This window comes from Antechinus flavipes, chromosome 5 (genome assembly GCF_016432865.1).
Source record: "Antechinus flavipes isolate AdamAnt ecotype Samford, QLD, Australia chromosome 5, AdamAnt_v2, whole genome shotgun sequence".
Lineage (NCBI taxonomy): Eukaryota > Metazoa > Chordata > Mammalia > Dasyuromorphia > Dasyuridae > Antechinus > Antechinus flavipes.
Genome location: NC_067402.1, coordinates 126146754 through 126161363, shown reverse-complemented (window position 1 = coordinate 126161363; position 14610 = coordinate 126146754). Strand labels below are relative to the sequence as shown.

The 14610-nt window shown below is 32.9% G+C and overlaps 1 pseudogene; it reads right to left on the bottom strand.

The window, feature by feature from the left end:
- LOC127538622 (leucine-rich repeat-containing protein 14-like) overlaps positions 1-14610 on the bottom strand; it is a 95154-nt pseudogene that overhangs the window by 10587 nt on the left and 69957 nt on the right.

The following is a 14610-nucleotide window of genomic DNA, read 5'->3' as shown; positions in this document are numbered from 1 at the left end:
AAACAAACAAAAAACCTTGTCTCATCTTATAGGGAAGTGAGAAGGGAAAGGGGAAAAGAAAGGGAGAAGCTAATAGAAAGGACAACAGAAATAGTTGGGGAAAGAAATATGAAAGGGAGAAACGCACTTCTGGGGGTGGAGCCAACATGGGTTCTTTCTGACCCTCTCTTACAACCCTCAGGCCAATTAGAATATCCAGCCTCTGAATTAGCTCTGGCTAATCCACAAATCCACATCAGAATCCACAAATATTGGGAATTCAACAAATTACCAGCAGAAGATAATTTTGAAGGTTGACAGAAAAGTCCTGTTTTAATCAGAAATGGAGAGAGGCAGGCCAAGCACAACTAGGCTGAACACAGATTCCAGAGCTTACAGCACAGAGCCCCAGAGTGGTGCAAATTCTATGGGTGGTGGATATTCCATGGATGGTGGAGACTCACATGACAGAGAATTTAGGGGGAGGAATCTTCAGCAGCAGTGTTGACTACTTTGCCCTGGTAGCACACCAGTAGATCAGCAGAGAGTTATAAAACATCCAACTCAAACACAAAAGGTAAGTAATAAACTCTGAAACAAATCTCACCAGACCTTGCCATGCTCACCTAGCACCTGGAAGTCAGGACTGCCTCAGTACAGCTGCTTATAGAGGAAGCTACCACTTGTAGAGGAAGCTTGAAAAATGTCCCCTGACCTAAAAGCAGACCTTGATTTAAAAAAAAAAAAAAAGTAAAAAACAAAAAACAAGGAGAACTCTTGTAATAGACAGTTTTATGGTGGAAGAGAAGCAGAGATTTCAAACCCTGAGCAGACTAAAAACAGATCATCTCCAGATGAAGCCCCCAATAGTGATATAATCTGGTCTGCATCACACAAGGCTCTACTAGAAGAAATTGAAAAAGAGAAGAAAAATGTGGAAAGGAATGAAAACTTTGCAAGAGGATTTGAAAAAGCCATACAACTCATGAAAAGATAGATTTATGATAAAATGGAAAAAGAACTACTAGAAAAACAGAATTTGAGATATAGAAAAAGGAAATAACTTCTTAAAAAACAGGATTTATGAAATGGAAAAAATCCATAGAACAAAACAACTCACTTGAAAATTCAATTGGAAAAATACAAAAAGAAGAAAAAAGAAAATGAAGAAAATAATTCAGTAAAATTCAGAACTGAACAAATGAAAATGAATGACTCAATTACACAATAAGAATCAGTCAAGCAAAACCAAAAAAAAAAAAAAGAAAAAGAAAAAGAAAAAGAAAAAAAAGAAGAAAATAGAAAATATGTAAAATAACTAATTGGGAAAACAACTGACCTGGAAAATAGATCTAGGAGAGACAATCTACTAGGCTCCCTGAAAATTAAGATGAAAAAAGAAGCCCAGACATCATTTTTTTCAGAAAATCATCAAAAAGAACAACCCAGATGTCATAGAATCAGAAGGTAAAATAAGCATTGAAAGAATTCATCAAACACCTCCTCAGACACCAAAATCAAAACCCCAAGGAATATCATGGATAAATTTTGGGATTATTAAATCAAGAGAAAAAATATTATAAGCAGCCAGCAAGAAACAATTCAAACACCAAGGAGCCACAAAAAGGATTAGCCAGGATCTAGCAGCTTCCCCTTTAAAGGATCAAAGGGCCTAGAATCTGATATTCCAAAAGCCAAAGGAACTTGGAATGCAGCCAAGAATAAATTACCATGCTAAATTAAGCATCTTCTTTCAGGGAAGCAGATGGACATTCAATAAAACTGGTGAATTCCATTTATTTCTGATGAAAAGACTGGAGTTGAACAAAAAAATTGACCTGCAAATATAGAATTCAAGAGAAGCATAAAAGTAAAAAGAAAATAACTCTTGAGAACTGTATTTCTATTATGGGTATACATAGAGAGTGCATGTTTATTCTGATTTTACTATTATAATATAAAAAAGAAACAAGAGGTAGAAAGGGGAATGTACCAGGAAAAAAGGAGGAAGGTGGGGGTAAAATGAGGGAAAATATATCTCAGGAAGAGGCAAAGAAAACCTATTATAATTGAGGGAAAGAAGGAAAGATGATGAAAATTGTGTGAATCTTAACTCTCATCCAATTTGTCTCAAAAACATATTTGGTTTCACCAAGAAACTTCTCTTATTTCATAGAAAAGTGGGAGGGGAAAGAAGAAAAGGGAAGGAGTAAGCTCAATAGAAGAGAAAACAGCAATAGTAGGGGAAAGATATAAGAAAGGGAGGGTCTCTAAAGAGTCAGGACTGCTTGAGGCAAGTAGTGCTCATAAGTAAAATACTGGGTAGGACTGAAAGGTGAAGAAGGAAGAGAAAATATAATTTGAGGTTCATAAAATGGCAGGAAATACAGAATTAGTAGTTTTAACTATAATTGTAATTAGGGGAACACTCCCTTAAAGCATAAGTGGATAGCAGACTGGATTAAATGTCAGAATCCTGCAATATGTTGTTTACAAGAAACACATTTAAACCAGGATGATACATACAGAATTAAGGTAAAAGGGTGGAGCAGAATCTATTGTGCTTCAGGTGCAGTAAAAAAAAAAAAAAAAAAAAAAAAGCAGGAGTAGCCATCCAGATCTCAGATTAAGCAAAAGCAAAAATTGATGTAATTAAAAGACATAAGGAAGGAAACTATATCTTGCTAAAGGTTACCATCGATAATGAAGCAATATCAATATTAAAGATATATGCACCATGTTGTAAGGTATTTAAATTCCTAAAGGAGAAGTTAAGGGAGCTGCAAGAAGAAATAGACAGCAAAACTGTACTAGTGAAGGAACTGATACTTGCTCCCTCAGAATTAAATAAATTAAAACACAAAATAAATAAGAAAAAAGTTAAATAGGTAAAAAGAATACTAGAAAAATTAGGCATGATAGATCCTTGGAGAAAATTGAATGGAGATACAAAATAGCACACTTTGTTCTCAGCAGTTCATGGAACCTATAAAAAAAAACTGACCATATATTAGGACATTCAGACCTCAAAATCAAATACAGTCAGGCAGAAATAGTAAATGCATTTTTTTCAGATCACAATACAATAAAATTTATATTCAATAAAAGGAAAAAGATGAAAAAGTAATTGGAACTAAATAATCTCATTCTAAAGAATGAGTGGGAAAAACAGCAAAACATAAACACAATCAATAATTTTGTCTAAGAAAATGATAATAATGAGACAACATACCAAAATTTGTGGGATGCAGCCAAAGCAATTATTGAGGGAAAACTTATATCTCTAGATGCTTATTTGAATAAAATAGATAAAAATAAGAGCAATGAATTGAACTTGCAAGTAAAAAAAAAAAACTAGCAAAAGAACAAATTAAAAAAAAAACAAAAACAAATCCAATCAAATACCAAACCTGAAATTCTAAAAATAAAAGAAAAGATCAATAAAATTGAAACAAAAAACCCTATTGAATTAATAAATAAAACTAAGAGTTGGTTTTATGAAACAACCAACAAAATAGATAAACCTTTAGTTAAGTTTATTAGAAAAAGTAAAAAAAGAAAATCAAATAATCTCAAAAATGAAAAGGGAGAACTTTCCACCAATGAAGAGATAATTAAAGCAATAATTAGGAATTACTTTACCCAACTTTTTGCCATAATTATGACAACCTAAGTGAAATAGAGGAATATCTACAAAAATATGGATTGCCCAGATTAAAAGAAGAGGAAATAAATTACTTATATATCCCATTTTAACAAAATAAATAGAACAAGCTATTAATCAACTCCCTCAAAAAATCCCCAGGACCAGATGACTTTATATGTGAATTCTACCAAACATTTGAAGAATAATTAACTCCAATACTATATAAACTACTTGAAAAAATAGGGAATGAAGGACTCCTACCAAATTCCTTTTTTGAAACAGACATAGTACTGCTATGTAAACCAGGTAGAACAAAAACAGAGAAAGAAAATTATAGACCAATCTCCCTAATAAATATTAATGTAAAGATCTTAAATAAAATATTTGCAAGTGGATTACAAAAAATCATCCTCAGGATAATGAACCATGACCAAATAGGAATTATATTAGGAATTCAAGGCTGGTTCAATATTAGGAAATCTATTGGAATAATTGATTATATCAATAATCCAATTAATAAAAACTATATGATTATCTCAATAGATGCAGAAAAAGCATTTGAGAAAAAGGTAACACCCATTCCTATTAAAAACACTAGAGAGTATAGGAATAAATGGGCTTTTCCTTAAAACAATCAGTAGCATCTATTTAAAATTATCAGCAAGCATCATATGTAATGGGGATAAACTGGAGCAATTCTCAATAAGATCAGAGGTGAAACAATGTTGTCCACTAAAACCATTACTATTCATATTGTACTAGAAATGCTAGCTTTGGCAATAAGAGGAGGATTAGAGTAGGTAATGAAGAAACCAAATTATCACTATGTGAAGATGATATGATGCTATACTTAGAGAACTCTAGAGAATCAATTGAAAAAACTATTAGAAGTAATCCACAACATTAGTAAAGTTTCAAGATACAAAATAAATTCACAGAAATCACCAGCATTTTTATACATCACTAACAAAGTCTAACAACAAGAGATACAGAGAGAAATTTCACTTAAAATAAATGTTGATAGGATAAAATATTTGGGAATCTCTCTGCCAATGGAGGGCCAAGAACTATATAAGCAAAATTATAAAACACTTTCCATAAAATAAAGTCAGATTGAGGACTTCAAAAAATATTAAGTGTTCTTAGATAGGTCGAGCAAATATAATAAAGGTGACAATGCTACCTAAACTAATCTATTTATTTAGTGCTATACCAATCATACTCCCAAAGAACTATTTTACTGAGTTAGAAAAAATAACAGCAAAGTCATCTGGAAGAAGAAAAGATCAAGAATGTCAAGGAAATTAGTGAAAAGCAAAGCAAATAAAGGTGGCCTAGCTGTACCAGATCTAAAACTTTATTATAATGCAGCAGTCATCCAAATCATTTGGTACTGGCTAAAAAATAGATCAGCTGATCAGTGGAATAGGTTAAGTTCACTGAACAAAATAGTCAATGACTATAGAAATCTAATATTTGACAAATTCAAAGACTGTGGGTAATGTGAGAAGAATTCACTATTTGACAAAAACTGCTGGGAAAATTACAAATTAGCATGGCAGAAATTAGGCATTGACCCACACCAAACACCATTTACCAAGCTAAGGTTTGGAATAGGTTCTATACATAAAGAATGATATTATAAACACATTAGAAGAACATAGAGTAGTTTACCTCTCAGATCTGTGAAGGATGAAGGATTTTATGACCTAAGAAGCACTAGAGAATACTGTTGATCTCAAAAAAGAAAATTTTGATTATATTAAGTTAAAAGGTTTTTGTACCAACAAAACTAATGCAGACAACATTAGAAGGGAAGCAATAAATTGAGAAAATATTTTTACATTCAAAGATTATAAAAGCTTCTTTTCTAAAATATATAGAGAATTGTCTCAAAAGTATAAGGATTCAAGCCATTCTCCAATTGATAAATGGTTAAATAATACGGAGACAATTTTCATATGAAGAAAGTGAAACCATTTCTAGCTATATTAAATGGTGTTCTAAATCACTATTGACCAGAGGAATGAAAATTAAGACAGCTCTGAGACACCACTACACACATCTTAGATTGTCTAAGATGACTAAAAAAGACAATAACCAATGTTTGAGGGGAAGTGCAAAAACTGAGACACTGATACATTTTTGGTGAAGTAGTGACCTGATAAAATCATTCTGCAGAGCAATTTGGAACCAAAGAGCTATCAACATTTGGTTATCCTTTTATCCAGTGGTGTTTCTACTGGGCTTGTATCCCAAAGACATCTTAAAGGAGGGAAAGAGACCCATATGTGCAAAAATGTTTGTCTCAACCCTTTTTGTAATGGTATGAAACTGGAAACTAAGTGGATGACTATCTGTTGGGGAATGACTGAACAAGTTATGGTATATGATTGTTATGGAATATTATATTGAATATAAGAAAGAATCAGCAGAATGATTTCAGAGGCCTGTAGACATTTACATGAACTGATGCTAAGGGAAATGGACAAAACCAGGAGATCATTGTACACAGCAACAGCAAAATTACATGATGATCAATTCTGATGAATGTGGCTCTTCTCAACAATGAGATGATTCAGGTTAGTCCCAATGATCTCATGTAAAGAAGAGCCATCTACAAAGAGAGAGAGGTCTGTGGGTACTGTATGTGTATCACAACAGAACATTTTAACTTTTTTGTTGTTTTTTTACTTGAATTTTATTTTCTTTTTTTAAAGAACATAGTATTGTTTGTATTTAATTTATTTTTATTAAAGCTTTTTTTTTGTTTACACAACGTATACATGGGTAATTTTTCAACATTGACCCTTGCAAAGCCTCTTGTTCCAAATCATCCCTTTCTTCCCCCCACCTCATCCCCTAGATGGCAAGTAGTCCAATACATGTTAAATCAAATATATGCATACATATTTATATAGTTATCTTGCTGCACAAGAAAAATCAGATCAATAAGGAAAAAACTGGGAAAGAAAACAAAATGCAAACAAATAATAACAGAAAGAGCCAAAAGAAAGAGTATGAAAGCTATGTTGTGGTCCATACTTAACTCCATGATCCTTTCTTTGGGTATAGATGGCTCTCTTCATCACTGAACAATTGGAATTGCCTTGAATCATCTCATTGGTGAAAAGAGCTAAGTTCCACAGAATTGATCAATGTATAGTCTTGTTGTTGAAGAATATAATGATCTCCTGATTCTGCTCATTTCACTTAGCATCAATTCATGTAAGTCTCTCTAGACATCTCTGAAATCATCTTGCTGGTTATTTCTAACAGAACCATAATATTCCATAAGATTCATATAGCTTAACTTATTCAGCCATTGAATTTTATTTTCTTTCTCATTTTTTTTCCTTCTGCATCTGATTTTTCTTGTGGAACAAGATAATTGTATAAATATATATGCCTATATTGGATATACATATATATAACCTTGTTTAACACATATTGGATTACTTGCCATCTAGTGGAGGGTATGGGAGCTAGGTGGGGGAAATTGGGACAAAAAGTTTTGCAAGAGTCAGTGGTAAAAAATTATTCTTGCATATATTTTAAAAAGAAAAAGCATCAAAAAAACAAGAAAAGGAAAGAAGAAAATCAAATTGTTAGTATCACAAATGGAAGGGGAGAACTTTCTATCAATGAAGAGGAAACTGGACTAATAATTTGGAACTATTCTGCCCAACTGTATGCCACTTCAGTTCATAAATGCCATCTCTAATACCTTCTTCCCACAGTTGCCAAAGTGATATCTCTAATAAATTATTTTGACCATGTTACTCCCCTTTTCGATAAATGCTTTTTTTTTTCCTAAAAGCAAATTTAAAATACTGTACAACCAATATCATTCTAAATCATGACTATTCCCTCTACTTATTTTTTCTTGCTTTTTAAATTAACTAATTAATATTAAATATACATTGCTTTATGAATAATATTGGGAGAGAAAAATCAGGACAAAAGAGAAAAACCATGCAAGAGGAAAAAAAAAAACAGACAAAAGTGATATAGCATATTTTGATTTATGTCTATCTCCATACCTCTTTTTCTGCATGCAGAGGGCATTTTTTATGCAAAACCTGTTGAGATTACCTTGGATCACTGAACCACTGTAAAGAGGAAAATATTTCATAGTTGATCATCACACAATCTCCTTTATTATTTTATATAATGTATTCATGATTTAGCTTGTTTCATTCAGCATCTGTTCAAGTAAATGTGGAAAAGCTAGGACACAAATTCATTGTTGATGGAGTTGTAAAATGATTCAAGCATTCTGTTCAGCAATCTGGAACTATGTTGAAAGGTTTATAAAATATGCATATCCTTTGACCCAGCAGTGCTACTATGGGATCTGTATCCCAAGGAAATCATAAAGGAAGGAAAGGATCTACATGTGCAAAAATGTTTGTAGCAACTCTTTGTGTTATGCCAAAGAACTGGAAAATAAGTGGATGCCCATCAACTGGGGAGTAGCTGAACAAGTTGTGGTACACAATAATAATGAAATATTAGCTTGGAAAGATTTACATAAATCACTGCTGAGCAAAATAAGCAGAACCAGTAATACATTGTGCACAATTTCAGGAGGAATGAGCAATAATCAACTATGAAAGGTTTGATTCTTCTAAGTGGTTCAATGATCCAAAGCAATCCCAATAGGCTGTTTTTTGTTTGTTTGTTTTGTTTGTTTTAGTTTTATTTTGAAAAAAAAAATTCACAACATTATCCCTTGCACTCACTTCTGTTCCCACTTTTCCCCTCCCTCCCTCCACCCCCTCCCCCAGATGGCAAGCAGTCCTATAGATGTTAAATATGTCACAGTATATCCTAGATACAATATATATGTGCAAAACCAAACAATTCTCTTGTTGTACAGGAAGAATTGGATTCAGATGGTAAAAATAACCTGGGAAGAAAGACCAAAATGCAAACAGTTTACATTCATTTCCCAGTGTTCTTTCTTTGGGTATAGCTGCTTCTGCCCATCATTGATCAATTGAAACTGAGTTAGATCTTCTCTCCTCATACAGTATCATTGTTGAAGTATATAATGATCTCCTGGTTCTGCCCATTTCACTTAGCATCAGTTCATGTAAGTCTCTCCAAGCCTCTCTGTATTCATCCTGCTGGTCATTTCTTATAGAACAATAATATTTCATAACATTCATATACCACAATTTATTCAACCATTCTCCAATTGATGGGTATCCATTCATTTTCCAGTTTCTAGACACTATAAATAGGGCTGCCACAAACGTTCTTGCCCATACAGATTCCTTTCCCTTCTTTAAGATCTCTTTGGGATATAAGCCCAGTAGTAACACTGCTGGATCAAAGAGTATGCACAGTTTGATAACTTCTTGGGCATAATTCCAGATTTCTCTCCAGAATGGTTGGATTCATTCACAACTCCACCCACAATGCATCAGTGTCCCAGTTTTCTCGCATCCCCTCTGACATTCATCATTATTTTTTTCCTGTCATCTTAACCAATCTGACAAGTGTGTAGTAGTATCTCAGAGTTATCTTAATTTGCATTTCTCTGATCAATAGTGATTTGGAACACTCTTTCACATGAATGGAAATATTTACAATTTCATCATCTGAAAATTTTCTGTTCATATACTTTGACCATTTATCAATTGGAGAATGGATTGATTTCTTATAAATTAGAGTCAATTCTCTATATATTTTGGAAATGAGCCCTTTATCAGAACCTTGAACAAAGACAACATTTTACCAGTTTGTTGCTTCCCTTCTAATCTTGTTTGCATTAGTTTTGTTTCTACAAAGGCTTTTTAATTTGATATAATAAAAATTTTCTATTTTGTGATCAGTAATGATCTCTAGTTCATCTTTAGTCACAAATTTCTTCCTCCTATGTACTTCTAATTTATTTATAATATCTTTCTTTATGCCTAAATCATGGACCCATTTTGATCTTATCTTGGTATACAGTGTTAAGTGTGGGTCCATGCCTAATTTCTGCCACATTAATTTCCAGTTTTCCCATTAGTTTTTGTCAAATAACGAATTCTTATCCCAAAAGTTAGGATCTTTGGGCTTATCAAACACTAGATTGCTATAGTTATTGACTGTTTTATACTGTGAACCTAGCCTATTCCACTGAACAACTAATGTATTTCTTAGCTAATATCAAATAGTTTTGGTGATTGCTGCTTTATAATATACCTTAGATCAGGTACAGCGAGGCCACCTTCATTTGATTTCTTTTCATTAATTTCCTTGAGATTCTTGACCTTTTGTTCTCCCATATGAATTTTGTTGATATTGTTTCTAGATCATTAAAACATTTTCTTGGGAGTCTGATTGGTATAACACTAAATGAATAGATTAGTTTAGGGAGTATTGTCATCTTTATTATATTCGCTCTGCCTATCCAAAAACACTTAATATTTTTTCTAATTATTTAACTCTGACTTTATTTATGTGGAAAGTTTTTCATAATTTTACTCATATGATTCCTGACTTTCCTTGGGTAAATAGATTCCCAAATATTGTATGCTATCAATAGTTATTTTGAATGGAATTTCTCTTTGTATCTCTTGCTATTGGATTTTGTTGGTGATGCATAAAAATGCTGAAGATTTATGTGGATTTATTTTGTATCCTGCAACTTTGCTAAAGCTATGAATTAGTTCTAATAGCTTTTTAGTAGCATCTCTGGGGTTCTCTAAGTATACCATCATATCATCTGCAAAGAGTGATAGTTTGGTTTCCTCATTACCTACCCTGATTCCTTTAATCTTTTACTTGACTCATTGCCGAGGCTAGCATTTCTAATATAATATTGAATAATAATGGTGATAGTGGGCAATCTTGCTGCCCTTTTGATCTTACTGGGAAAGGTTCTAGTTTTTCCCCTTTGCATATGATGCTTACTGAGGATTTTAAATATATGCTCTTGACTATTTTAAGGAACAGTCCATTTATTCTTATACTCTCAAGTGGTTTTATTAGGAATGGATGTTGGATTTAAAAAAATGCTTTTTCTGCATCTATTGAGATCATGTTATGCTTTTTGTTAATTTGGTTATTGATTGAATTATGCTAATAGTTTTCCTAATTTTGAACCACCCCTTCATTCCTGGTATAAATCTTATTTGGTCATAGTGTCTTATCCTGGGAATGACTTTCCGCAATCATTTTGCTAATATTTTATTTAAAATTTTAGCATCAATATTCATTTGGGAGATTGGTCTATAATTTTCTTTCTCTGTTTTCAACCTACCTGGTTTAGGTATCAATACCACATATGTGTCATAAAAGGAATTTGGTAGGACTCCTTCATTCCCTATTTTCTCAAATAGCTTATATTGCATTGGGATTAATTATTCTTTAAATGTTTGCTAGAATTCACATATAAATCCATCTTGTCCTGGGATTTTTTCTTAAGTAGTTGATTAATAGCTTGTTCTATTTCTTTTTCTGAAATGGGACTATTTAAGTAATTTACCTCCTCCTCTGTTAATCTGGGAAGCCTATATTTTTGGAGGTACTCATCCATTTCATTTAAGTTATCAAATTTATTGGCATAAAGTTGGGCAAAGTAACTCATTATTGCTCTACTTTCTTCTTCATTGGTGAGAAGTTCTCCCTTTTCATTTTTAAGATTTACAATTTGATTTTCCTCCCTCTTTTTTCTAATCAAATTTACCAAAAGTTTATCTATTTTATTGTTTTTGTTCATAAAATCAACTCTTATTTTTATTTATTAATTGAATAGTTTTTTTTTACTTTCAATAGTATTAATTTCTCCTTTTAATTTTAGAATTTCAAGCTTAGTATTTCATTAGGGATTTTTAATTTGGTCTTTTTCTACCTTTTTGACTTACAAGCACAGTTCATTGATCTTCTCTTTCTCTATTTTATTGAAGTAAGCCTCTAAAGATATAAAATTTCTCCTTATTACTGCTTTAGCTGTATCCCACAAATTTTGGTATGATGAGTCTTCGTTGTCCTTATCTTGAGTGAAATTATTAATTGTGTCTATAATTTGCTGTTTCACCCAATCATTCTTTAAGATGAGACAAATTAATTTCCAATTACTTTTTTTGTTCTATTTACCCCTAACTTTTTGTTGAATGTAGTTTTTATTGCATCATGATCTGAAAAGAAAGCATTTACTATTTCTCCCTTTGTGCATTTAATTTTGAGGTATTTATGTCCTAATATATGGTCAATTTTTGTATAGGTTCCATGAACTGTTGAGAAGAAAGTATATTCCTTTCTTTCACCATTCAGTTTTTTCCAAAGATTTATCATATCTAATTTTTCTAATATTCTATTTTCCTCTTTAATTTATTTCTTATTTGTTTTGTGATTTGATTTATCTAATTCTGAGAGTGCAAGATTTAGATCTCCCACTATTATACTTTTGCTGTCTATTTCTTCTCACAACTCTCTTAACTTCTCCTTTAGGAAGTTAGATGCTATATCACTTGGTGCATATCTGTTTGATATTGATATAGCTTCATTATCTATAGTACCCTTTAGCAAGATATAGTTTCCTTCCTTATCTCCTTTGATTAGATCAATTTTTTCTTTTGTTTGATCTGAGATAAGGATGACTACCCCTGCTTTTTTTTTTACTTCACCTGAAGCATAATAGATTCTGCTTCATCCTTTAACCTTTACTCTGTATGTATCTCCATGCTTTAAATGTGTTTCCTGTAAACAACATATTATAGGTTTCTGGCTTTTGCTCCAGTCTGCTATCTATTTCTGCTTTATGGGGGAGTTCATCTCATTCACATTTATGGTTAAAATAATTAATTCTGTATTTCCTGCCATCCTAATATCCCCAGATTATTTTTTTTCTTTTTCTTGCCCCATTTACCCCCTTCCCTAGTATTAAACTTATGGGTCCCATTTGTTTCATGCAGCTCTCCCTCATTAGGATCCCTCCCTTTTCCCTTTGAATCCTGTTGGAATCTTTACAAACTGCTAACTAATTAGAGTTGATCTAATCTTACAAGAAGATGTTTTGGGCAGAACCTGAAACAAGGTACTAAGTAGAACTAATTAATACAAGGCTTGTGTTCACACCTTTACTCATTGGAGTTCACAAGTATGCCAGCTTCACAAAGTAAACTTTCTAACTTCAAGGGAGTTCACACCTCCCTTAAAGCTCTTTGGGCCAGAGAGCACTATGGGAGAAAATCCATAATCACATTCTCTCAGAAGATTCACATATAAGGCGAGAGAGCTATTCTAGAATACACTTTTTCCACTTGGCTGGCTGGTTGCAGAGGGGAGTTCAGCTGGACTGGAGAGGAGCGACTCTGGTGCAGACAGAGAGCACTTTGCAGAATTACGCCAGAAGCCCTCTCTCCGAGGCAAGGCAGAATATATTCCACTTGGCTGGCTGGTAGCAGACGAAGAGTTTTCTAAGGATAAAGCTACGAGTGAGTTCAGTGGACAACCAGATTCATCTTCATCTCACACCACTGTGGTAAGTGGCTGGGCTCCTGCACGCCCCCCACTGAGACCAAGCTGGTCTGAAAGACTCACCAGAAAGCTAGCCGAGCCCCAAGAAAAGGAAACAAGAGATTCATTCCATCTCTGTGCTGGTTGGAGGCTGAAGAAAGCAGATGCAGAGGCTAACGGACAGGACCTTTGGATTTGGACATATTCAGAGGGCCCTAAGCTAAACCAGCTGTATTTTTGAGAAGAACAAGAACTCCAACATTTGAACTCACTACAGAATCCCTTCCTCTTTCTTGTATCCTTCCCTTATTACTCTTTTTCCTTTTCCCTTTTCCTCTCCCACTTTTTAGTGAAATAAGAGAAAATTCTCTGTAAAACAAATATGTCAGTTATTTCCTCATTGAGCCAACTGAGATTAGAGTAAGATTCACACAATGTTTCTCCTTCTCTCTATATGATAAGTTTCCTTTGCCTCATTGTGGAATGTAGCTTCCCTCTTTTTATCTCCCCTTTTCCCTTTTTCTGACACTATCCCCCTTCCATTTCTACTTCCCTTTTTAAATATTATATCAGTAAAATCAAATTATACACATGGTTTTTATGAATATCCACAACAGAAATACAGTTCTTAAGAGTTCTTTTTACCTTTTTCTATTTTTCTTGAGTTCTATGATTTAGATTAGTTTTTTTTTTTTTTTTTTTTGTTGTTGTTGTTGTTGTTTAAATCTGGTTTTTTCCTTAGAAACAAATGGAATTCATCTGTTTCATTAAATGCCCATCTTCTTTCATGGGAAAAAATGCTCAGCTTAGCTTGGTAATTTATTTTTGGGTGCATTCCAAGTTGCCTTTTGGAATATCAGATTCCAGGCCCTTTGATCCTTTAATGTTGAGGCAGCCAGATCTTGAGTGATTCTTATTGTGGCACCTCAGTATTTCAATTGTTTTTTCCTGGCTGCTTGTAATATATTTTCTTTAGTCTGATAGTTCTGAAATTTGGCCACAATATTCCTTGGAGTTTTTATTTTAGGGTCTTTTTCAGAAGGTGTTTGATGAATTCTTTCAATGCCTATTTTACCTTCCAGTTCTATTACTTCTGGACGGTTCTCTTTGATGATTTCCTGTAAAGTAGTATCTATACTCTTTTTTTCATCATAATTTTTGGGTAATCCAGTGATCCTCTGGTTATATCTCCTACATCTATTTTCCAGGTCTGTTGTTTTTCCATGTAAATATTTGACATTTTTTTCCAATCTTTCTTTTTTTTTCTTTTGTGTGTGTGTGTTTTTTTGATTTTGCTTGACTGATTCTTGATATGTCAACGAATCAGTCATTTATATTTGTTCAGTTCTGATTTTTAGTGAGTTATTTTCTTCATTAGCTTTTTTTACTTCTTTTTCTATATGTCCAATTGAGATTTTTAATGAGTCGTTTTGCTCTATGAATTTTTTTTCTCTTTCACTATTTTTTTTAGTGAGTTATTTTCTTTTTCCAATTCTCAAATTCTGTGTCCCTGCACTTCTTAAGAGTTT